The 23,209-nt window shown below is 41.9% G+C and overlaps 1 protein-coding gene across 2 annotated transcripts in view; it reads left to right on the forward strand.

Annotated features, from left to right (window-relative positions):
- Positions 1-401: 401 nt before the first annotated feature.
- The window catches only part of NPAS2 (neuronal PAS domain protein 2), a 201,325-nt gene continuing 178,517 nt past the window's right edge, over positions 402-23,209 (forward strand). The window contains exon 1 of one of the 2 annotated variants that reach the window (XM_077133889.1): positions 402-462. The gene's annotated coding sequence lies outside the window, so the exon portion shown is untranslated. Of the gene's footprint in view, positions 463-1,028; positions 6,001-23,209 lie in introns of those variants that run through there. The other variant, XM_077133891.1, reaches the window with a different exon arrangement.

Here is a 23,209-nt window from a genome sequence, read left to right on the forward strand (position 1 = left end):
CCTCGCGGCGCGCGGGGGTCTGCGCCGCCGGGAAGCCCGGGGTCCGGCTGAGGCGAAGAGGAGGAGGAGGAGGGAAGGAGCTGGAGGAGGCCGAGGAGGAGCAGGAGGAGGAGGAGGAGGAGGAGGGGTGGAAGAGGGAGGAGAGCCGGGAGGAGGAGGAAGAGGCTGCGGCGCTCCCCGCCGGCCCTGCGTGCGCAAAGAGTTTGCCGCGCGAGCACCGGCCTCCCGCAGGAGCCGAGGGACCCGCACGCCGGCGGCCCCGGAACGGCGGCCGCGTAGCTTGGAGACCCGCGGCGGCGGCGGCGGCCTCGAGAGCAGCGCCTCCCGCCGCCGCCCGGGAGGAGCTCGCCGCGCCCGCTCGCCGCCTCGGCTCCCAGTGGCGGCGGCGGCGGCGGCGGGAGGTGCGTCTCCCCGGCCCACTTCGCGCCCGACCCTGCGGGGGCCGCCCCGGCCAGCTCGCAGGTAAGGGGCCGTGACCCGGGGCGCGGGGTCGCCCGGGGTGGGAGTACGCGGGCGCGCGGATCGGCCACCTGCTCGCCGGCGCTGGGGACGCGCGGGGCCGGGGAGGGGCACTGGGCGCGAGACTGCGCAGCGCCAGGCACCCGGGGTGCGGGGTGCGGGGGCGCGGGGAGGTGGGTCCGAGCCCCGGTGGCACCCCGCCGGGGGCATCCCGTCCTGCAGGACCTCAGCGGCGGCGGGACTGGCGAGGTCCGTGCGCGTCTTGCCTCGGGAAGCGGAGGACGAGGCACCCCGAACCTCGGGAGTTTGGGGATACTGTCGGGGACGACTGGGGGGTCGTGGCCCCCGGCAGCAGCCTTTGGAGGGTGCCCACCGCGCGTCCTCCCGCAGTGTGGGGAGCCCGAGACCCCAGGCGAGGGCGGCGTGCGCTCGGGCCCCGCGGGCTGTCCGGCCTCCCGGGTGGGCATCGGTTCGGGGCCGGGTGGGGTGCCCAGCCTGTCGCCTGGCCGTGCAGCCTGGCTCCGCGCGCCGCCTGGCAGCCGGGAGCCTCCGGGGTCGGATGCCAGCGTGTAGTTCTGTGGACCGAGCAAGGGGCACCACCTTTGACCTTTCTAAAGAGCCGCACTGGGTGGGTAAACCCGGGGAAGGAACAGGTCTAGGAGCCAAATTCCAAACCTCCCCGCCTAACTGACAAACCCCCACTGCTCTGCCGAGCACTCCTTAAGTGCTCAAGGTAGGAAAGTTTTGTTTTCAGCACTGTGATTCATAAATAATTAGTAACCAGAATGGTTGATGAAGCAAGATGGAAACCTTAAAAACACACGCACTTCCGGAAAGGCTGAAAACTCCCAAGGATGTATCCGAGGGGCTTTGATTGGGAAAGTTAAAAGTCCTCGAGTTCAACAGGTTTTTCAACAGGTCTGTTTAGAACGGGGCCAAGAGGGGAAAGTGCCAAGTTTTATTTAGTCTTTACTACCCTCCGTTTTGGTATCCAGTTCCAAATTCCATAGGTTGACTAGTCTGTGTCTTTAGAGGTGAAATAGTGACTAGCTTTAAACTTAATTTACAGGCAGGGACCTGACCTCAGGCAGTCTTAATAGTTTCGAACCCAGACCTTGTTTTCCTCAGAGGAGGGTTTTTTCTGTTTGGACCTCCCAGTTAATTGGTTCTAAAGCAGTTTCCGTCCAAGGTTCAGTTCTGCCCAGGCAGCTGGCCCTTTCCCAGTTTACCTAGCCAGGCCCGGGAGGGGACCGAAGGTTCTCATGGCTTACCTAAAAAGGAGCAAGGAGCGGCTGTCCTGGGGAGGCACCTGCAAAATTCAAGGGCAAGACTAGCTTCACCTTTCTGCCACTCATTTCCTTAAAGGAAAATGCTTACCAAAAATAACCTCCAAATTTATTTAAAACAAAACTCCCAAAGAAATGGGAATACAATATTTAAAAGAGTTATTACTACCTGGACCTCTATTTTACACACACACACACAAAAACCCATTGTTTCATTACACAGTCAAGCTAGGAACAGTACAAGTATTGGCATTTTCTCCGCAGTCTGCTTTAAAGATTTAGTTAAAAATAAAGTGTGCAACATAAAGACAGTCAATAATTATCTTCCATCGCACAGAGAGATGTGGAGTGTGGTTTAGGAGAATGGTAAATGGGCTCTTTTAGCTATTTTCTTTTTGGTAGTCGATGACTCTATTTATTTGCTGATCTGTCCCACTGCGCTCAAATGTAGAATCTAGAATCGGTTTTATTCTCACTGCTCCCCAGAGTGACTCCTGTGGAGGCGAAAGAAGGGAATACATTCTACAGGAAATATGTTATTAATAAAATGTTACCCCCCAAAGAGTTAAACATTCGGAGAAAGGAACCAACTGAGGCCTGACTAATTAGTGCAATGAAAAAACTTCTCTGGTATGATGGGAGAGCGTTCAGACCGTTAAAGAATTCATCAAAGAGTTCTTCCTCAGGTAGAAAATAACGATTGTTTTAAAGACCATTCGGGTCTTTTAAAAGAGTTTGGACCCTTTTTGCTATTTCTGGCTGTTTAATAATGAAAATGGTAAAAAAGAAAAATTCATTTGCTATGTATTATGATTAAGTTCAATTCATTGTATTTTTTTAAGCACTCTTTCTTTAGTCTCTGTAGCTGACTCTCAACACTGTTACATGATTTGAAGTAAAAGACTCAAAGTTAAGAAATTTTTTTCAGCTGAAACTAAATAATGCATGCAGCATGCACTATCTTTACATGCTTTTTTTTTTCTTTTCAGTCTTCCTTTTTGCACCTTAAGAACCAAAAGAGCTTCAGTCCTTTTTTCTTAAATTTTAAAACATTATATGATTTGGTCCTTAAATGAGCCATCAGTTCTTCCTTCATGCTCACGGCACTGGCTGCTAATTCCCTGTACAGAGTGACATCTCTTTCCCAAGAGAGGTCAAATTGTGAGCTGTTGAAAATAGCCCAGTGACTCAGTAGTTGTGGTGGCTTTATGCCAGTGGTTTAATTGTCTGCATCATAGCAAGCATCTAATTGAGTTTCACATTTAAATAGTGGAAATGATACTTGATGCATTATTTGCATCTGGAAATGTTTGATTAGCACGTCCCCAGTCTTCCATCTAGCCATGGCAAAAAACTGGAGGTCAGGGCCTGCTGTATGCTTATTCTCCTAGTATCCCATCCCTGTGGGCTCTTGTTCAGAAGAGAGGCCTGATAGGAGGCATGGGGGAATGAACGGACTTCTCAGGGATACTTGTCCAAAAAATAGAAATTTCTGACTGATAGTGGGTACTTAACTCTGAATAATTTCATGGAAAATCAAATGACAACTACTGATACCTTACAGCATGAAATAAGCATGCATTAAATATGAACTTTTAAAAATGAAAATGGGAAAAATGTATGCAGTCTTTAGCGAAGGCACTGTTTCTCACCTTGAGAGATTGGGGACCACCTGGCATGTTAAGTGAAGTAATTTCTTGGGTAAAGTTCCTCCAGAGACAGCTTGAATTTGTGCAGCTTGTAAAACAGTGGTGTGAGTCCAACTGATGATTCAGAATAGAGCGAGTTTATCTTCTACACTAGTGTGAAAAGAGTGTATACAATGAGTTGGAGGGCGTAGCCCAGAGCTTTTCAAACTTCCCAGCACCATGAGATGTGGGGACCTTGTTATAGAAGGTTCTGGTTCAGTAGGTCTGGGCTGGGGCTGCATTTCTCACATACTCCCAGATGCTCCTGAAGCTGCCACACGCATTGGGCAACAAGGTTGTGGAACACGCTTAATTCAATTTGGCATAGGTATACTGAGCATCTTCTATCGGGTAGGCCCAGGTGATAAAAAAATAAGTAAGACAGATCAGGCCTGCCCTCGAGGAGGAGAGAGATTCTTTCTAGACTGAACTTGGGGGCCTGGGGTGGCACATTCTACAGGGTGACGGTCAGACAGCAGAAAAGCATGTGTCCCAGGAAAGGGGATTTTCTGGTAGGGCTTTCACCTTGACCTTGGTCTTATTTGGATGGAGGGATTTGTGACTTGGCAGAAAAGAAAAGACAGATTTTTGAAGTAAGACAGACCTGGGGTAGCCTCCCTGCTCAGTCACTGTGTGACTTGGAGCAACTCCTTGATCTCTCTGAGCTTCAGTGTCTTTATTAGAAAAGTAGGGCAAATAACGCATACCTCACTAGGTTGGTCGTAGGACTAGAAGTAAAGGACGTATGTTTGGCATAATACAGGTGATGTCTTTAGTTAATGCTGATGGGGGAAAGGAGGAAGTGGAGGTCCTTAAAGTAGCTCTCCTTGTGACTCACCTATTAGATATCCAGCTTGCTTAACCAACAGACCCAAGGCCTACAGTAGAGAACCTGGCTAGGGCTGGAGGGCAGGCAGCTGTGGAAGCTATTCTGATGCAAAATAGAATTATCATGAGCATGCAAATCTCCAACGTTCTCCAGCTGTCCCCTGGCTTCTGGGTACCTTTGTTGACATCCCTTTTGGCAATATTTGTACCTGAGGTTGTTTCTGGTATCTACCTTTGAGGTTTTGTGGACCAAGATGTATTGGTGTTGGTGTCAGTCCCATGCTTCAAAAAATCAGTGCAGAGGGCAGGGCAGGTACTTTTTAAGAATGAAACCCATCAGTCTGTTCTTTTCAGTTTAGTATGAGTTACCTGAAATTAGTGCAGGATGTGTCAGAACTCACCTGGCATACTTTTTATACCCCCACACCCAGAGTTGTGGATGATGGTGGTTTAGGCAAACAAATATTGCTTCTTCCAGCATCGGGGGAAGATAGATGTTCCAAGGCGGTGTACGACTTCCTTCACCTTGGTCTTAGCAGGGTAATCTGTGTGGGTCTTAAAATGCTTCACCCAAAGTTACTCTGCTTTTCTTTTTTATATTTTGGAGTTCTGCTTACTAATGGGAAAGGAGATTTCTCTGCTACCTGCCCATAAACATGAAAAATCAACTTCTAAGAGGGAATGGTAATGGTAGTTGGTTATTTGGGAGAGGAAAAAGGGGAGGGGGGCAGCCAGCAGACGGAGCACCCCAAGATGGAAGATGGGAACAGTGGTGGTACAGGACGGTGAGAGGTGGGTCCCAGGGGGAACTTTTTGGACTTGGCCATAGCAGGTAAGGGTCCCAGGTCACTGAAGGTATCCAGGTCTGCAGGAGACACAGTCCAGCCTAGAGAAAGGCAGGGGACAGAGGGCTATCCTCCCAGCTTTTCCTGAACCAGAAATGACTACACAGTTTCACCAAGAATGTTTGTGCTCCTTGAAGGTCAAAACATTGAGACCTGGGGAGCACTTTAAAAATAATAATTGTTAATTTCCCTCTTATTAAAATGCCTTACATAATTTTTGGAAAATACAGAAAATAATGAAGCAAATGAGGATTACCACAATCTCCAGATGTAGTTCCTTCCAGTCTTTTTTTCCGGCATCAAAATGTTTTCATATTAGATTTAAAAAAAACAAACCACAGATATAATCTTGCCAGTGTTTTCAAATAATACAGGACCTTGTAGTTAAAAAATCAGGATTCTCTTTATTCCGCCGTGTCCTGGTGAGTTCCCTCTTCCTGCCTGGCAGATGCCTGAATTGGTTCAGGAGTCTTCCCCTCCCCCTCTCTTGGGGTAAACCCTGATTGGTCACATAACCCTGGTGGCTCTGCTGCCCCGGCCAGTGATTGGTGTGGGTGAGCACGTGGCCCTGCCGTGGCCAATAAGACGTGAGGGATGGGGTCCTGGAGGCTTCTGGGAAAGTTGGCGTGGCTTTTAAATGGAGGCGAGGGGCGCGCCTGCGCTTGGGTGGCCTGTCTGTGAGGGGGTCCGGGTCACCCCCGGGGCGCTGGAGATGACGAAAGTAGAGATGGGGTCTCCATGGCGCCCTTCCCTTCCGAGTTACCCAGACAGGCGTGCCTGCCGCAGAACCCGTGGGCCACCCCGAGCTCTTCCTCACCGCCGCCGCCCGGGACTGAGGTTTTTCTGTCACTTGCAGCAAAAGCTCCTCCCCTCAGGAGGGAACCACAGTTAATGGTAGGAGTATATTCTTCTAGTCCTTTCTTTGGGTATTTCTATAGATATCCCCTTCTGGGTACATTTTCTTTTTAAACAAGTAGGACACATTGGATGCGTATTGTTTAGTGCATTTTTTTTTTACAGGAAATTATGGCATAGAGACTTAGTCTTTTTGTCATTATTTTTATCAACTTCAGTCTTTTTTGTGGCTACATAGCATTATTCCGAAGAATCGATGAGCCATCATTTATTTAACCCATCCCTGTTGATAACCAGCTACTGTGTTATTTCTACGCCTTCGCTGTTGCAGTCTGTGCTTGTGTTAGTTTCCTTGTTGTGCGTCTCCATGGACACGTTGAAATTGCCTCAGTGAGAGACCACTAAAAGGGGATTCCTGGGTGAAATGGTGCAATTGTTTGAAATACTGATAGATGCTGCCAAATGTATGACTAAAAACAGCTAAAAAAAAAAGATGGAGAAGACTGCCCTGTCTCCATGCCTTTACCAGTACTTCGCATGTTAGTCTTTTAAATATTTCCTATATATTTTCACATTCTGAGTTAATACTGTTTTCAGTTGTCTGTTCTGGTTCTTTGCCTTAGCCTGAACATAAACGTTTTCCCGTGTCATTTAAAATTCCATGTGAGCATCATGTTCATGGCTACATAATAGTCCGTGATCATTGATTTGGGATGTTTCATTGGTTTGTGAGGATACCGAATAGATTACTTGAAATTGACATTCCTGTGAAAATTAAGTAGCACGATCAACCTTGCAGTATCTGGGACAGGTTATCTACGAATGGTGTTAGGAGACCTACTGCCCCCCACTCCCCAATGATGTGTTTCAAAAAATCCCTAAGCAGAAAGCGTTTCAGACCCTTCTCAGTCCAGTCAGATGGTAGGCAGATGGATGAACTCTCTGTCCCAAGCGTTTCTGAGCAGCTTTATTACTTCCGGTCTCTGCAGAGTTTGCAATCTGATAGGCATTCTTTCTCTGGATGTTCAGTGGTCATTTAAGTATTTTGTGTATTGCACATACCCTAAATGCAAGTCTGCTATAGTATTTGGAATTTTTCAATTCTGCGATAGTAGATAGGGAAACAAATAGGACTATACCCACAAGAAATGTGAATCACCATTCTGGGAAATCCACATCTGAAAAAATAACACTTATGTGCATGGACCTTCCATCCGTCCTCCTAGTCCCCCCTCTTAAATATTAGTGTGCAGGGCAGTAAAACTATTCATTTGATGAAGTTCTTGGATATGGAAGAAAAAGATGAAACGAGAAAAGGAAACAGCTTCTTGGGGAAACAAGAGACCTTACCTTGCAAGAAAAAGATACCTTAAAAACTAGCAAACAAAAATTATCAGTAGGTTTCCTGGGGTCTCAGGAGACACCCAGTATAGCTTTTTGGTCTTTGCCATGTTCACCAAAGCATTCCAAATATCCTGACAAAATTAGAATTATTAACCATTATACTATGTGCAATAACGTGGCAGGTCATGGAGGAAACTAAGAGACCACAAAGAAATAAGAAATACTTCCAATTTTATTGGTGTCTGTATTCTCGGCATACCAATACAAAAATTTTTCTCCTTATTTCAGAGAAGGGAATCTGAAGTTTTTATGGAAGGTCCCAGGGGCAAGTGAATCCTGTTTCAAATCTGGTTCCTAAACTTCACTTAAAGTCCCTTTGCTGTCAATTCACAGAGTTCAGTTCAGTGTGGAACTGAATTCAGATTTTCAGTTCTGAACTGAACTGAAAAGGAATTCAGATTTTCTTTAGTGTTAGTAGTCCGGGATTTTTCGATTTCAAGACTTGCTGGTGCCACTTTCCCACTATTTTATCTTATGAGTTAGAAACAGGCAGCCACGCAGGTCTGCAAGTCACAGTGCGGATGGTTCTGATCTACCTCCCTGTTGGTAGGACGAGGAAGAGGTAGGAATTCCTTGTTGGGGGATGCCAGTCTGTATTCTTGTAGCTGGGGAAAGTTTTTTTTGAGGAGGTGGGTTGGAGTGAGAATTGGAATGAGCCAGTCTAGCTGATTCCTTGATCCAGGAAATCTTGGATTTGCCATGTCACCACGTTCATTTGTGCCTGCCATGTCGTCATTGGTTACTGCATAAAAATGCCTGTTTCCCTGGAGATCTCTACGATCCTATAACAACATGAGAAAAAAAATTAAAATCCAAGTTTCGATGTGTATTTGTGGTTGGGGTGGCAGACGGATGGGTTGAGTAAAAAGTTGCCAGAGAATGACTTGTCTGTAGCTCTGGAATATCACTTTAGAGACCAAAGAGGTCACTCTTTATTAGCCTCTCCAAAGCTAGGGAGGATCTTATTTTTATGGCCTCTCCTCCCTTCCCCTTCAGTGATTGTCAGAAAGAGAAATTCATTCACAGCAAATTTGTGTAGCAATTTTGTAGAGGTTTTATGATCTTTCAAAGAAGAGAACTTGCTTCTATTTCCAATCATATGTAAGCCTTGGCTCATAATAATCTCTTGTATTTATGGTTTTAAACAACCTGATTTCTTTTCCACGTGAGGTAAGAGAGATGCTTACTTTATAACTGTTTCTGAGACTTTTTGGCACTTTTTCCACACTTGGCCTCTGTCTCTAGACTCTCCATGTGGAGAGTGGCAGGGTGGCCCAGTTCCACCTGGCCCTGGGATGACAGAAGCACTTGTTGCCTGTCATTTTCCCTCTTCTAGGATCTTCACCCCACTCCCATTAGTCAGGTTCACCAACAGGGATGGCAGCTCAGAAAAAATCCTCCACCCTATCTTCCGTAACTTTTGTTTGATCTGAGAAGGTACCACTTTTTGGAAATTATGTTCAGGGGAAGGATGGGACTTCTCAGATTGGAGCAGCCAGAGGTGGCCTTGATGAAAGCAGGCCCCTCTCCTTCATTACACCTCTCAATCTGAACATTTCCAGGATTCTAACTTCTAGCTCAGTTTTCACCTTCTTTTGCTGTCACCCCTCATCATGCTGACTCTTTGAGCCCCCGAACCTTGAGTCCTTCTCTTGCTCTCCAGTTATAGGATAGCCTGGGATGCCTCCTGGTAGGGCTTTAGCTGTTTCTCTCTTCCAGTTCAGTCTTGAAATCACCTCCCTGGTCATTGCCTGCATGTTATTCTCATGATTGAGCCCAGCTGTGCCCTCAGCACCTGGTGCAGGACAGGCACATGAGTACCCGAAACATTTTGTGGATGGAAGGAAAGAAGAACTTATCCTTGCTCCTGATTGTCATACAACGAGATGTGTTCCACTCAGCAGCATGCCTGAGGAGACAGCATCAGCATCCTGACCCCTCTGCAGAGACTTCTTGTCCAGGCAACTAAGCAACCTGTGCCCACCTTCCTACCTTAGGTTAGTTCATTGGTCATCCTTGTCCCCCGTTTTGTCTAGAAACCTACTCAAAACACTTATCGGATGAGCTTTCTAGACTTTATCTGACCTGGCAGTTGTTCACTCCTCCTCAACCAGGACCTGCTGCTGTGCTGCAGAACTTCAGGGGCCACCGTTTCTTTTATGTTCTGCAAAAATAGCAATGTTCTGTGCAGCAAAGTAGCATGTCCTTAACATTTTTTGGTTTGTGCTACATTTATGTGTGTGTATGTGCATGTGCAGATGTTTATACTTTAAGAATTGTTTGTTTCTCTTCCAGCTTGTGTGATGGGTTTTCCCTCCTTTATCTCTGCATGCTTGGACCCCTGACATCCTCTAAGCTTGATTCTAGCCAGCTCGAGAGATGTGAATTGGCCCCTCACAGGCAAAGACCTGGGAAGTAGCTGAGTGCCTTGGGAAGAATTCTTCTGTTTATGTTCCCGGTTTCTATGAAGTTGTATTGTGTTTGCACAAAATAGCTATTCAAAGTTGTCAGCTACCTAACCTCTGTGTCACAAAGTCTCCTTATGTTTCAGCCTGGCCATTTGTATAAGAACCTATCTCTAAGGAGCAGCAGTCTGTGCTGCTTGGGTTGGGCCAATAAGGATATGTTTAATTGAGGCTACATTTGTGGTTTCCAACAGTTCAGGCTTTGTTACTCCTTGAGTATATAGCCACCTGTTTGTCTGAGCTACCCATTTAAAAAAGCTCACCTGTCCCCGAGGCATGCCCATGTTGACCCATGACCTGAATTGAAAAACAGTCTGAGGGGCCATCTCTGTGTGAGTCAACAGCATCTTTAAGTGGTTTAATGAAGACAGCTGTGACCAGTAGGAAAAAGCCTTAGCATCCTGCTTAGTCACTGTACCGAGTGACCTTTGCAAGTCACATAAACCCCAAGACTGTTTCTTCATCTGTTAAAGAGAGATATTAATTCTGAAGCGTGAAAATCAATAGGAGAGAATGTTTGTTAAAGTTTCATAAAAATAAAAAATATTGTTATGATTACCCATTGCTCTGATGAGTTTATCACCAAGCACCCAGCTAGGGAAATGCAGGTCTAAAGAAAGTTTTTTTAAATGAACTCTTTGAGGTTTTTTTGGAAAAGGTACACATTAGCGATTAAAAGCACACTATACCCAGTGTTTTCTTGAAAGCAAAAGTAGTGGGAGAAAGTGAAATATGTAAACCACAGAACCCAAGGACTTAAAATCCTGTCTTGACAGTTGCTTAGGGTTGGGCAGTTTGCTTTCTGATTTTTTTTTTCCCATTTATAAGAACGAAGTACCGTGGTAACCATTTGTGTTTGAGAATTCAATCCAAATCACTGTGTATGTCCATAGATTCTGAGACCTTATGACATGCATGGGGCCATTTTGTCATGATAAACTTGATATATTCTATTTCATGTGACCCTTCATTTTTTTCTAGAGAAGCTTGAGCTGCAGAATTGGGGCTCATGTCCCACCATTCTGAAAGGATCCACCTACTTTCTTCATGTGTCAGATCCTCTGCAGAGTAGGATCACTTGAGTTTCAGTAGAAATTTATCATTTGGATTGGAAAATTAAAACAACCATAAAAAAAAAACATAGTCTGTTTAATAAATTGGTTTTGAGATGGAAGGAAAGGACCTTGGGGATCATCTGGCAAATCTGTGGCTCACGTTTTCCGGGGACAGTTTTATACTTCCTTTCCTCTGCCAACACCTGCGGACATTTCTTCACCTGTAAAATCAGCAGCTTCTAAAGCTGAAATCCTGCAAGAACAACACACTCATCACTCTAGCAATTTTTTAATCTGCTACAGACTGACGCATCAACTTTGGCCTGAATTGTCTTATCTCTCTGTGTGTGCACTTCAATCTGCTTTTTATCTCTCTGTGTGTGCACTTCAATCTGCTTTTTTGACAAATATATCATATTAGGAAGTTAAGGACTGGAGGCAGTGGGTACAGAGAGAAATTAGTCCAAGGTTGGTGTTCTAGTTTGCTAGCTGCCGAAATGCAACACACCAGAGACGGATTGGCTTTTAATAAAAGGGAATTTATTTTGTTAGTTTTTCAGAGGAAAGGCAGCTAACTTTCTACTGAGGTTCTTTCTTACGTGGGAGGCACAGGATGGTCTCTGCTGGTCTTCTCTCCAGGCCCCTGGGTTCCAACAACTTTCCCCGGGGTGATTTCTTTCTGCCTCTCCAAAGGCCTGGGCTGAACTGCAAGTGCTGAGATGAGGAATGCCGAGCTGCTTAGTAGTGCTATATTGTGATCTCATTTAAGCACCAGCCAATTAAGTCAAACGTCACTCATTGCAGCAGACACGCCTCCTAGCCAACTGCAGATGTAATTAGCAACAGATGAGGTTCACGTACCAGTGGCTTATGTCCGCAGCAACCAGACTAGGTATGCTCACCTGGACAAGTTGACAACTGAATCTAACTAACACAGTTGGATACTGACTGTCCATTTTTGCTTTGGGAACCAGTTCACTCTTTTTGGCTTTCATACCCGACTTTTTTCCAGATAAACAGAGTAAACACAGAATACTCATTCATGCCTATGACTAAGAATAAAATTCCTGTTTGACACATTTTAATAGTGGGAAGATGTCTACACAGTGGCTCTCTTAACTTATTAAGGACTGTTGAGAAAAATCTAAGCCCTACTTTCCCTTCCTCTCCCCCAGCTTTGGGGCCTATTCTTGGGGTGGAACATTTGTCTTTCTTAACTTCCTACTTGCACCATTTATAAAAACAAAAATAAAATGTCCAAATAGACATCAGTAAGATAATTTGGTTTGTCCTGTCACTAATATACTTGTGTACACAGAAAATCAAATTTGTTCTTCTGACCTTGTTCAGAGTTGTACCCATTCACATCAAAGAGGCATGGTTAGCCTGCCAACACTGTCTCAGGAGGAGCATATTGCCCTGATCTGAGCAATTTCTACTGCTTTTCTAGAGTCCTTTGAGGATTTCAATCTGAATCGTTCTGGTCTGTGTAATAGTTTCACAGAGTTCGAGGAAACTGACCCTCAAAGTGTTGTAAGTAGGTTTTCCAACTCGAAGGAATGGCAAGTTAAAACTGGTGTATAGGAGCTGCAATGATAGGGGATGGTGGGATTAGGGTTACTTGTTGTAGAGGCCAGCTGTGAAATTAGTATGGTTAGGAGCCAATTATGATTGAAGAGGTTCCTCAGAGTTCCATATATGCAAGCCAGGGGGTAGGTTATCTGCACGAATTCCCTTCTTCATTAGTTCTGGATGCACAGAATTTTTTACATCTTGATTTCAATATCTTCCTGGTTTTGCAGTATCACAGCTTTGCTTTTATCATGAAGGCAAATCCCCTGGTCACAACTGTAGTGTCAGGGGAGAGAAATACACAGGGCTTGGTAGGCAGGTCCTTCCCGGGCTTCCCAGATCAGGAAAACTTTTGTTCAGAAATATGAAAGGACTTTGAGAGAAACTTCAGATGAGGTCTGTGTGTTTTCATATGCTGTGATTATGTTGTTCTGGGGCAGATTTTGCAGGATCAAGAGTTAAAACCAAGAATTCCTTTGGACACTTCAGTGTAACTCAACTGTTAACAACATTTGAGTTGTCATTTCCAATAAATTGTGATGCGGCCAGATGCCTGACTGGTACAGCAGCTAGTCTCCATCCCTCCAGGGTTTAATAACGGTCTCAGGAAAACCAGATATCCAGAGGAGATATTTTTCAGCCAAAGAAGAAGCCTGAATGCACTTCAGGTCAGGTAGAATAGTGAATTCATTCAGCCAAAGTGGATCTACTTTATACTCTGTCTAAAACTTAGATTGCGAATGCCATATTTATCTAAATGTTCTATTCTCTTCATTCTACCTAACCATCAACTGCCATTGTTTTTTTTTGACAAACACTTTACATTTGACTTTCACACTTTCCTCTTTTGATAACTATCAGGAAACTTCTGGCAGAATTTTGTAGTTAACCTCCAATGTGATTGAAGATAAACTTACTTTTCTTGCAGTTGATCCTCTTTCTCCTGTTCAAGCCTTAGCATGCATGGAGAAAAGGCACTGTAGAGGAGAGAAGCTGTCATCCTCAACCTTGATTCCTATGACACAGTTTTCCCTAGGACTGTGTCCTCTAATGAAGAGAGTCAGGGACCCCTCAACCTGAAAGACCTTGAAGATCAGGTAGCCAGAACCAGCGTTTTACAGCCATGGCAGAGGCCAGTGTGGAAACAGGTCTGCAGTCTCCCCATTGTAATCCTCTGCTCTTCTCACCTTTCTCCACCCCTCTGTCTTCTTGCCCTGCCTGCCTGTCAGTGTAGGTGTTAATCTACTTTAGGAACAGGAGCAGGGTCATCATTGTGAGTATCTCCTGTTTTAACCCCCTAAGATGAGCATCGCTGGTGTAGCTCATTTTATTATTCCCATAAACTAGATGGCTAACAATAAAGATGCCAGTTTGCTTTTCATGATTACATAGACTGAATGTAATTTATATTCTCTGAGGATTAATTTATACAGTCAGTGAGTTGAGATGGAGAGCAGTGAGGCCAGAGCCAAACTCCACCTGGTCTATCCCCTTTTAGCCCTGGAGAAGGAGTTTACTTCTCTATATCCACTGAGAAATTGAGATAATGGGCCTATCAGCCAAATGGGGTTTGGGGGTGATCATATGAGATATTGAGGGCAAAATTACTTTGAAAATCTTGCAGTGCTGAAGAAGTGTAAGGGGTCCCTCAGTTCCTTGCTTTGGAGAGTAATTATTAATATGCAAAAAATTAAGATTAAATTTTTGAATTGCATGTGTTGTTTACTACAAATTAATTGTGTCTCCTTAAACTTTTTTCTCCTTTCATTTTTTTTCAATGTTATCAAAAATTGATACCAAACATGTCTAGAGTTTCTGTTTCCTGTTGGTTAGGAATATTTGCGCTTGACTGGTTTTTTTTTCCCCTGTGGCTGTCTCTGGTAAGTATTCAGGGGATATTTTTGAATGTTTTTTGTTGTTAAATATAAGATATATACAAAGAAAAGAAAAAAAGGCAATATTTTCAAAGAACACTTCAATAAGTAGATACAGCCAGATTTCAGAGTTTGTTATGAATTTCCATTCCACTATTTCAGATTTTCCCTTCTAGCTCCTCCAAAACACTGGAGTCTAGAAGAAATATGTATTTTTCTTTTTTGTGAAAAATAACATGTACTAAAAAGCAATAAATTTCAAAGCACATTGCAACAATTAGTTGTAGAACAGATTTCAGAGTTTGGTATGGGTTACAATTCTTTAATTTTAGGTTTTTACTTCTGGCAGCTTCTAAGGTATTGGAGACTAAAAGAAATATCAATATAATGATTCAGCAATCATACTCATTTGTTAAACCCTACTTTCTCTGTAGAACTCCACCATCATGTTTGATCTTTCTCCCACTCTTTAGGGGTATTTGGGCTATGGCCATTCTAACTTTTTCATGTTGGAAGGGGCTGTTGAAAAATATACCCATGGGGTATGGAACTAGTTGATGTTCTGGAAAGGTTGGCTCGTTTGCATTTCAGGACATCTGGTCCAGGGACCCATCTGGAGGTTTAGGTTTCTGGAAAGTTGCCATAGTGCATGGAACTTTGTAGACTCTTATGTAATGCCCTAGTTGTTCTTTAAGATTGACGGGATTGGTTTGAGTTGGGGTTTGGCAGGTTCTGATAGGTAGCAATGTGTGCTTGACTCTTAAAGTTCATCTTCTTCTATAGATACTCTTTGAGCAGTTGTTAAAACAGCTAGCCCATGTTGAACACTTTTTTATTCTTGACAAAATTTAAGATTCACTAAAAACTGTTCATGGTTAGTAAATACAAAGTGTGTTAAGGCAAGCTTTTCTCATGTATGTCCAGAGAGTTTATCTTTTGATATAGTCCATGAAAAACGTATGGTAATGGTGCTACTTTAATACCTTTTCACCTCCCCAAGCCTCCAGTCCCTAGCTCATGCAATTTCCTACTGGAGCATCCTTCCTGCTGTTGCCACCTGCTGATTTCTGTTTATTCTTTTATACTCAGCTCTGGTTTCTAAGAGTCTTCCCTAAGGAATTTAATAGTATCTGTCCTCTGGGTTCCTACAGAACTTCTTGTATGCTTTTTTCATGGCAGTATCTGAATTGTACAGTTCCAAAATGATCCCCTTCTGTGGTTCTCTCTCTCCTGGCCTGAAGGTTCTCTGGAGTGAAGATCAGATCATTTTCTCTCTGTTGTTTTCGGGAGCTGCAATGTAGTGCTGCTCCATCTCTCTTGAACTGAATTAAAGGACATTGTTCATTTCAGTTGGAATCCACTTTTGAAGTTAGATCATCTAGTCATTTCTAGGACCTTGAGATGTTCCATTTTACTGAGAGCTCTTCTCAGCTAAGAGCCAATTTGCTTGTGTTCACAGGCTCAGTTCCTTAAATTAAATTGGAGGTAATCTCCCTTCTGTTGACTACCTTATACCACAGGCAACCTTCTTTCTAGGGTTTTCTTCTTGTCTTAATACCCCACAGCCTGATGGTTCTGATGCTGTAGGGCTTAAGAGCTATAGTTTCAGATTTGATGTCTCAGAGAACATCAGATGCCTGTGAAATCACAGGGCCCAGAGTGATGGAAGAAGGAATATTGAGAACCAGATGTATCAGAGAAGGTCACATATGCTGAGGGAAAAGAGCAAGGACAAACTACAGCATGATTCCATCTTAGATAAGAAAAAAGAAAACTGACAGGAATGATCTGTCAAAATGTAAACATGGGGAGATGGTGGAGCATAGATAGTGCTTAGCTGTCTGGGATTTGAAGTCAGGCTGCCTGAGTGCTAATCTCAGTTCTGGTCTTTGACCTGCTGTACCACTTGGAGACGTTGCTTAAGCTTGGGGCCTCCATCACCTCATCTGTATAATGGGGATTAACAATACTTCCTACTTTATAATGGGTTCTAAGGATTAATTGAGGCCAAGCCCCTGGATTGTGCCTGGCATAGAGTAAGTGAACCATGACTGTCAACTGCCACTCTTAAATTCTCTGCAGATATGATATCCAAAATACCTTTAAAAAATTTGGAGAAAGTATTAAAAGCTAAAAGAAAGAAAGAGATATAATCTCTACCTTGTGGCAGTCATCTTGTAGGGTTGCTTAGAGAATGGCCAAAAGAGCCAGTGATTTACACATACCCACACAAGCACTCACATGGTTAAGGCTCAAGATGTCAAAAAGAAGACTGGAGTGCTATTTCCCTAGGTATTTACATGTTAAAAGAGATGAAACTCAGACGTTTGTGGTACCTCTAGGTCATAAAAACTGAGACAAAGGGGTTCTCTGGCCCCTGGAGATATTTTATTTACATTCCAAAAGATCAGAGTAAAAACCCAGGATCCTTTCCATCTGATCTCCAGAGATCAAAGGTTTTTCTCCCTTTCTAGAGGGTAAGGGAAGCGGTTGCTTCTCTCCTGTAGGTAAGTAGCGGAGATCCATTGTTTTCCATCCATCTCTGGAGTGTAATCTGCTACCTGTGTTGCCTGTGGTTCAAGGTGGGGGGACTGACCCTTTACTGTTACTTTGGCTATTGACCTGGTCCTGAGTATCAAAAAAGAGCTCTATCCCTGGCCCAGGTACCTCATTTTTCTCTGGTATTCATAGAAATAAGAAGATACCTCAGACCTATTATAGTTCTTGAAAAAATAAGCCCACATAACCAGAAGCTTCACTGACCCAAAGAAACCTGTGTCCTAGTCCCTGGCACGTGTTTGAGGGATGGTGAGAATAATTTGGCACAGATCGTGTGGCTATCTTTGGCCAGGATGCTCCAGGTGGGCTCACCTGAGCTGTTCCTAGCAAAGGGACTAGATACTACAATAAATGGCCAATTTTTACAGATTGTAGCTGGACCCTTGTTACAGAAAAGTACAGTTCTACTGAAATGATCTCCTGGTGTTTCCCCTTTTGATCAGCCACATCACGGAATTTGTGTCATACATTTTCCGATCAAAGTCCAAAGTCTCTACTTTGCTCGAACTTTAATCATTGGCCATAAAGCCTCCCTACTATTGCACAGGCACAGTAAAATCAGGTAACAGCCAAACAGTGCTTTATTGGGGATGGGAGTCGTGTACATATTTAGATAAATAGGGAATCAGAGCTTTCATCATGGGAATGCTTTTTGACTGCCTCAGGTAAATGTTAACAAATTTTTCAGTGCAAGTTTTCAGTATGCCTAAGGTATTTTATCTTATATACTGACCTTAGCTACTTATTGAAATAGTCCTGATCCATGTTTTCTGTTATTTTTTTATGTGTATGTTCAGCAAAACAGAAAAATAATTTAAGTTGAAATGTTTTCTAAACTCTAGTATTAACTTTAACTTCTTTTAATATTTTATTTTGAAATAATTTCAAACTTATAGGACAGTTGCAAAAATAATACAAACCCCATACAGAGAACTACAGCATACCTCCCTTCCTCCCTTCCAGATACCCAGATTCACCAGTTTTAGCTTTTTGCCACCTTTGTTGTATCCTTCTATTTTATCATCTTTTTTTTTTTTTATTAACCAAAAAAATTAACTAACACAACAATAGAAATCAATCCATTCTACATATGCAATCAGTAATTCTTAATATCATCACATAGGTGTATGGTCATCATTTCTCAGTACATATGCATCGATTTAGAGAAAGAAATAGCACTACAACAAAAAAAGAAATAAAGTGATAACACAGAGAGAAAACACAAATAAAAATAAAAAGTACAAAAATATATAAGAGAAAAAAAAACAAAACAAACAAAAAAAAACTATAGATCAGATGCAGCTTCATTCAGCGTTCCAAGATAATTACATTACAATTAGGCAGTATTGTGCTGACCATTTTTTTTTTTTAGACGTCATACCATTCTACATATGCAATCAGTAATTCTTAACATCATCACATAGATGCATGATCATCGTTTCTTAGTACATTTGCATCGGTTTAGAAGAACTAGCATTATAACAGAAAAAGATATAGAATGTTAATATACAGAAAAAAAATAAAAGTAATAATAATAACAAAACAAACAAAACAAAACAAAACAAAAACCTATAGCTCGGATGCAGCTTCGTTCAGTATTTTAACATGATTACTTTACAATTAGGTATTATTGTACTGTCCATTTTTGAGTTTTTGTATCTGGTCCTATTGCACCGTCTGTATTCCATCAGCTCCGATTACCCATTATCTTACCCTGTTTCTAACTCCTGCTGAACTCTGTTACCAATGACATATTCCAAGTTTATTCTCGAGTGTCGATTCACATCATTGGGACCATACAGTATTTGTCTTTTAGCTTTTGGCTAGACTCACTCAGCATAATGTTTTCTAGGTCCATCCATGTTATTACATGCTTCATAAGTTTATCCTGTCTTAACGCTGCATAATATTCCATCGTACGTATATACCATAGTTTGTTTAGCCACTCGTCTGTTGATGGACATTTTGGCTGTTTCCATCTCTTTGCAATTGTAAATAACGCTGCTATAAACATTGGTGTGCAAATGTCTGTTTGAGTTTTTGCCCTTAATTCCTTTGAGTAGATTCCCAGCAATGGTATTGCTGGATCGTATGGCAATTCTATATTCAGCTTTTTGAGGAACCGCCAAACTGCTTTCCACAGTGGTTGCACCATTTGACATTCCCACCAACAGTGGATAAGTGTGCCTCTTTCTCTGCATCCTCTCCAGCACTTGTCATTTTCTGTTTTGTTGATAATGGCCATTCTGGTGGGTGTGAGATGATATCTCATTGTGGTTTTGATTTGCATTTCTCTAATGGCCAGGGACATTGAGCATCTCTTCATGTGTCTTTTGGCCATTTGTATTTCCTCCTCTGAGAGGTGTCTATTCAAGTCTTTTTCCCATTTTGTAATTGGGTTGGCTATCTTTTTGTTGTTGAGTTGAACAATCTCATTATAAATTCTGGATACTAGACCTTTATCTGATATGTCGTTTCCAAATATTGATTCCCATTGTGTAGGCTGTCTTTCTACTTTCTTGATGAAGTTCTTTGATGCACAAAAGTGTTTAATTTTGAGGAGTTCCCATTTATTTATTTCCTTCTTCAGTGCTCTTGCTTTAGGTGTAAGGTCCATAAAACCGCCTCCAATTGTAAGATTCATAAGATATCTCCCTACATTTTCCTCTAACTGTTCTATGGTCTTAGACCTAATGTTTAGATCTTTGATCCATTTTGAGTTAACTTTTGTATAGGGTGTGAGAGATGGGTCTTCTTTCATTCTTTTGCATATGGATATCCAGTTCTCTAGGCACCATTTATTGAAGAGACTGTTCTGTCCCAGGTGAGTTGGCTTGACTCCCTTATCAAAGATCAAATGACCATAGATGAGAGGGTCTATATCTGAGCACTCTATTCGATTCCATTGGTCGATATATCTATCTTTATGCCAATACCATGCTGTTTTGACCACTGTGGCTTCATAATATGCCTTAAAGTCTGGCAGCGCAAGACCTCCAGCTTCGTTTTTTTTCCTCAAGATGTTTTTAGCAATTCGGGGCACCCTGCCTTTCCAGATAAATTTGCTTATTGGTTTTTCTATTTCTGAAAAATAAGTTGTTGGGATTTTGATTGGTATTGCATTGAATCTGTAAATCAATTTAGGTAGGATTGACATCTTAACTATATTTAGTCTTCCAATCCATGAACACGGTATGCCCTTCCATCTGTTTAGGTCTTCTGTGATTTCTTTTAGCAGTTTTTTGTAGTTTTCTTTGTATAGGTCTTTTGTCTCTTTAGTTAAATTTATTCCTAGGTATTTTATTCTTTTAGTTGCAATTGTAAATGGGATTCGTTTCTTGATTTCCCCCTCCGCTTGTTCATTGCTAGTGTATAGAAATGCTACAGATTTTTGAATGTTGATCTTGTAACCTGCTACTTTGCTGTACTCATTTATTAGCTCTAGTAGTTTTGTTGTGGATTTTTCCGGGTTTTCGACGTATAGTATCATATCGTCTGCAAACAGTGATAGTTTTACTTCTTCCTTTCCAATTTTGATGCCTTGTATTTCTTTTTCTTGTCTAATTGCTCTGGCTAGAACCTCCAACACAAGGTTAAATAATAGTGGTGATAGTGGACATCCTTGTCTTGTTCCTGACCTTAGGGGGAACGTTTTCAATTTTTCCCCATTGAGGATGATATTAGCTGTGGGTTTTTCATATATTCCCTCTCTCATTTTAAGGAAGTTCCCTTGTATTCCTATCCTTTGAAGTGTTTTCAACAGGAAAGGATGTTGAATCTTGTCAAATGCCTTCTCTGCATCAATTGAGATGATCATGTGATTTTTCTGCTTTAATTTGTTGATATGGTGTATTACATTAATTGATTTTCTTATGTTGAACCATCCTTGCATACCTGGGATGAATCCTACTTGGTCATGATGAATAATTCTTTTAATGTGTTGTTGGATACGATTTGCTAGAATTTTATTGAGGATTTTTGCATCAATATTCATTAGAGAGATCGGCCTGTAGTTTTCTTTTCTTGTAATATCTTTGCCTGGTTTTGGTATGAGGGTAATGTTGGCTTCATAGAGTGAGTTAGGTAGTTTTCCCTCCACTTCGATTTTTTTGAAGAGTTTGAGGAGAGTTGGTACTAATTCTTTCTGGAATGTTTGATAGAATTCACATGTGAAGCCGTCTGGTCCTGGACTTTTCTTTTTAGGAAGCTTTTGAATGACTGCTTCGATTTCTTTACTTGTGATTGGTTTGTTGAGATCATCTATCCTTTCTTGAGTCAAAGTTGGTTGTTCATGTCTTTCCAGGAACCCGTCCATTTCCTCTAAATTGTTGTATTTATTAGCATAAAGTTGTTCATAGTATCCTGTTATTACCTCCTTTATTTCTGTGAGGTCAGTAGTTATGTCTCCTCTTCCATTTCTGATCTTATTTATTTGCATCCTCTCTCTTCTTCTTTTTGTCAATCTTGCTAAGGGCCCATCAATCTTATTGATTTTCTCATAGAACCAACTTCTGGCCTTATTGATTTTCTCTATTGTTTTCATGTTTTCAATTTCATTTATTTGTGCTCTAATCTTTGTTATTTCTTTCCTTTTGCTTGCTTTGGGGTTAGCTTGCTGTTCTTTCTCCAGTTCTTCCAAATGGATAGTTAATTCCTGAATTTTTGCCTTTTCTTCTTTTCTGATATAGGCATTTAGAGCAATAAATTTCCCTCTTAGCACTGCCTTTGCTGCGTCCCATAAGTTTTGATATGTTGTGTTTTCATTTTCATTTGCCTCGAGGTATTTACTAATTTCTCTTGCAATTTCTTCTTTGACCCACTCGTTGTTTAGGAGTGTGTTGTTGAGCCTCCACGTATTTGTGAATTTTCTGGCACTCTGCCTATTATTGATTTCCAACATCATTCCTTTATGGTCCGAGAAAGTGTTGTGTAAGATTTCAATCTTTTTAAATTTGTTAAGACTTGCTTTGTGACCCAGCATATGGTCTATTTTTGAGAATGATCCATGAGCACTTGAGAAAAAGGTGTATCCTGCTGTTGTGGGATGTAATGTCCTATAAATGTCTATTAAGTCTAGTTCATTTATAGTGATATTCAGATTCTCTATTTCTTTGTTGATCTTCTGTCTAGATGTTCTGTCCCTTGATGAGAGTGGTGAGTTGAAGTCTCCAACTATTATAGTATATGAGTCTATTTCCCTTTTCAGTGTTTGCAGTGTATTCCTCACGTATTTTGGGGCATTCTGATTCAGTGCGTAAATATTTATGATTGTTATGTCTTCATGTTTAATTGTTCCTTTTATTAGTATATAGTGTCCTTCTTTGTCTCTTTTAACTGCTTTACATTTGAAGTCTAATTTGTTGGATATTAGTATAGCCACTCCTGCTCTTTTCTGGTTGTTATTTGCATGAAATATCTTTTCCCAACCTTTCACTTTCAACCTATGTTTATCTTTGGGTCTAAGATGTGTTTCCTGTAGACAGCATATAGAAGGATCCTGTTTTTTAATCCATTCTGCCAATCTATGTCTTTTGATTGGGGAATTCAGTCCATTGACATTTAGTGTTATTACTGTTTGGATAACATTTTCCTCTAACATTTTGCCTTTTGTATTATATATATCGTATCTGATTTTCCTTCTTTCTACACTCTTTTCCATATCTCTCTCTTCTGTCTTTTTGTATCTGACTCTAATGCTCCCTTTAGTATTTCTTGCAGAGCTGGTCTCTTGGTCACGAATTCTTTCAGTGACTTTTTGTCTGAGAATGTTTTAATTTCTCCCTCATTTTTGAAGGATAATTTTGCTGGATATAGGAGTCTTGGTTGGCAGTTTTTCTCTTTTAGTATTTTAAATATATCATCCCACTGTCTTCTAGCTTCCATGGTTTCTGCTGAGAAATCTACACATAGTCTTATTGGGTTTCCCTTGTATGTGATGGATTGTTTTTCTCTTGCTGCTTTCAAGATCCTCTCTTTCTCATTGACCTCTGACATTCTAAGTAGTAAGTGTCTTGGAGAACGCCTATTTGGGTCTAATCTCTTTGGGGTGCGCTGCACTTCTTGGATCTGTAATTTTAGGTCTTTCATAAGAGTTGGGAAATTTTCAGTGAAAATTTCTTCCATTAGTTTTTCTCCTCCTTTTCCCTTCTCTTCTCCTTCTGGGACACCCACAACACGTATATTTGTGCGGTTCATATTGTCCTTGAGTTCCCTGATACCCTGTTCAAATTTCTCCATTCTTTTCCCTATAGTTTCTGTTTCTTTTTGGAATTCAGATGTTCCATCCTCCAAATCACTAATTCTATCTTCTGTCTCTTTA

The sequence above is a fragment of the Tamandua tetradactyla genome, chromosome 17 (assembly GCF_023851605.1).
Source record: "Tamandua tetradactyla isolate mTamTet1 chromosome 17, mTamTet1.pri, whole genome shotgun sequence".
NCBI lineage: Eukaryota > Metazoa > Chordata > Mammalia > Pilosa > Myrmecophagidae > Tamandua > Tamandua tetradactyla.